Here is a 3,594-nt window from a genome sequence, read left to right on the forward strand (position 1 = left end):
CTAATTGGAAACTAAATAATCTGATCTTAAAGAATGAAAGGGTCAAACAAATCATAGAAAAAATCAATAACTTCATTCAAGAGAATGACAATAATGAGACAGCATACCAAAACTTATGGGATGCAGTGAAATGGTTCTTTGGGGAAGTTTTATATCTCTGAATGCTTACATGAAAAAAAAAATAGAGAAAGAAGAGATCAATGAATTGGGCATGCAACTAAAAAGGCTAGAAAAAAGAACAATCCCAAATTGAAAATTAAATTAATACCAAATTAAATTAAAAATCCCAAATTAAATACCAAATTAGAAATTCTGAAAACTAAAGGAGAAATTAATAAAATTGAAATTAAGGAAATTATGGAATTGATAAATAAAACTAAGAGCTCATTTAAGGAAAAAAAACAGTAAAATAGATAAATGTTTGGTTAGTTTGATTAAAAAAAAGAAGAAAACCAAATTACTAGTATCAAAAATGAAAAGGGTGGATTCACCACCAATGAAAAAGAAATTAAAACAATAATTAGGAGCTATTTTACCCAACTGTATGCCAATACATTTGACAATCTTAGTGAAATGGATGAATATTTATAAAAAATATAAATTGCCCAGATTAAAGGAAGAGGAAATAAAATATTTAAATAACCTCATTTCAGAAAAAGAAATTGAACAAGCCATCAACGAAATCCCTAAAAAAAATCTCCAGGGACAGATGGATTTACAAGTGAATTCTATCAAACATTTAAAGAACAATTGATTCCAATACTGTATAAACTATTTGGGAAAATAGGTGAAGGAGTCCTACCAAATTCTTTTTATGATACAAATATGGTGCTAATACCTAAGCTGAGAAGAGCCAAAACAGAGAAAGAAAATTATAGACCAATTTCCCTAATGAATATAGATGCAAAAATTTTAAATAAAATATTAGCAAAGAGATTACAGCAACTTATGTCAAAAATAATATACAGTATGACCAGGTAGGATTTATACCAGGAATGTAGGTCTGGTTCTAAGGAAAACTATCAGCATAATTAATCATATCAACAAAACTAACGGAAACCACATGATTTTCTCAGTACATGCAGAAAAAGCTTTTTTGTTTGTTTTTGTTTTTGTTTTGTTTTTTAGGCAATTGGGGTTAAGTGATTTGCCCAGGGTCACACAGCTAGTAAGTGTTAAGTGTTTGGTCTGAGGCTGGATTTGAACTCAGGTCCTCCAGCCAGTGCTCTATCCACTGAGCCACCTAGCTGCCCCCAGAAAAAGCTTTTGACAAAATACAACACCCATTCCTATTAAAAACACTAGAGACCATAGGAATAAATGAAGCCTTCCTTAAAATGATAAGTAGCATCTATCAAAACCATTAGCAAGCATTATACATAATGGGGATAAGCTAGAAGCATTTCCAATAAGATCAAAGATGAAACAAGGATGTCCATTATCACCATTGTTATTCAGTGTTGTACTAGAAATGTTAGCTTTAGCAGTAAGAGAAGAAAAAGAAATGGAAGGAATTAGAATAGGCAAAGAAACAAAGGTATCCCTCTTTGCAGATGATATGATGGTATACTTAGAGAATCCTAGAGAATCAAGTAAAAAAGTACTTGAAATAATAAACAAATTTAGCAAAGTTGCAGGATATAAAATAAACCCACATAAATCATCAGTATTTCCAAATATTATTCACAAAGACCAACAGCAAATGATAGAGAAATTCCATTTAAAATTACAGTAGACATTATACATTATTTGAGAGTCTACCTGCCAAGACAAACCCAGGAACTATATGAACACAATTACAAAATAATTTTCACACAAATAAAGTCAGATCTAAGTAATTAGAAAAACATCAGTTGCTCATGGGTAGGTCAGGTTAATATAATAAAAATGACAATTCTACCTAAATTAATTGATTTATTCAGTGTCATACCAATCAAACTACCAAGCAAAAATTATTTTATAGAGCTAGAAAAATAATAACAATATTCATCCGGAAGAACAAAAGGTCCAGAACATCAAGGGAATTAATGAAAAGAACTGCAAGACAAGGTGGCCAAGCCATAACACATCTTACATTGTATTATAAAGCGGTAATCATCAAAACTACTTGGTACTGGCTAAGAAATAGAGTGGTGGATCAGTGGAATAGATTAGGTATACAAGACACAATAGTCAATGACTATAGTAATCAACTATTTGATAAACCCAAAGACCCCAGCTTCTGCGATAAGAACTCACTATTTAACAAAAACTACTGGGAAAACTGGAAAATAGTGTGGCTGAAGCTAGGCACAGACCAACATCTTACACTGTATAGCAAGATACAGTTAAAAAGGATGTATGATTTAGATATAAAGGCTGATACTATAAGCAAGGTAGAAGTGTGAGGAATAGTTTACCATAAATAGATTTATGGAGAATGGAAGATTTTATGACCAATCAAGGGATAGAGAATATTATGAAATGCAAAATGGGTAATTTTGATTACATTAAATTGAAAAGTTTTGCACAAACAAAGCCATTGCAACCAAGATTAGAAGGGAAACAGAAAGCTGGGAAACAATTTTTACAGCCAGTGTCTCTGATAAAGGCCTCATTCTTAAAATATATAGACAACTGAGTCAAATTTATAAGAATTTAAGTCATTTCCCAATTGATAAATGGTCAAATAATATGAAAAGGCAGTTTTTATTTTTTTATTTTATTTTTAATGGTAATTTATATATTTTTTTGTTTTCAACATTAACTTCCACAAGATTTTGAGTTCCAAATTTTCACCCCATCTCGCCCCTCCTCCCACCCCAAGATGGCATGCATTGTAAATATCCCTTCCCCTAGTCTGCCTTCCCTTCTATCTCTCCCCCCTTCTCTTATCCCCTTCCCCTTCAATTTTCCTGTAGGGCAGGATGGATTTTGGCACCCCATTTCCTGTATTTCTTATTTCCCAGTTGCGTATGAAAAATTTTTTTAAACATATGTTTTTAAAACTTTGAGTTCCAAATTTTCTGCCTTCCTCCCTCCCCACCTACCCTCATTGATAAAGCAGGCAACTAAATATAGGTTATATATGTGCAGTTATGCAAAACAGTTTCATAGTAGATATGCTGTGAAAAACTAACTCTATTTCCCTTAATCCAATCCTGCCCATCCATTTATTCTATTCTTTCTTTTGACCATGTCACTCCTCAGAAGTATTTGCTTCTGATTAGTCCCTTTCCCAATCTGCCCTGCTCTCTATCATTCCCCTACTCTCTTGTCCCCTTCCCCCCCTATTTTCCTGTAGGGTAAGACAGATTTCCACAGCCAATTGAGTGTGTATGTTATTCCCTCATTAAGTCAAATCCTATGAGAATAAGATTCACTCATTCCCTCTCACCTTCCCCTGTTTCCCCTCCACTGTAAGAGCCTTTTCTTTTCTGTTTTTTTTTTGTGAGATAATTTACCCCATTCTATCTCTCCCTTTCTCCTTCTCCTAGTATAATCCTCTCTCACCTCTTAATTTTATTCTCCAGATATGACCCCTTCATTTTCAACTCACCCTGTGCCCTCTATCTATCTATCTATCTATCTATCTATCTATCTATCTATCTATCT

Source organism: Vombatus ursinus, unplaced genomic scaffold (genome assembly GCF_900497805.2).
Source record: "Vombatus ursinus unplaced genomic scaffold, bare-nosed wombat genome assembly UNPS02014798.1, whole genome shotgun sequence".
In the NCBI taxonomy this organism is placed as follows: domain Eukaryota; kingdom Metazoa; phylum Chordata; class Mammalia; order Diprotodontia; family Vombatidae; genus Vombatus; species Vombatus ursinus.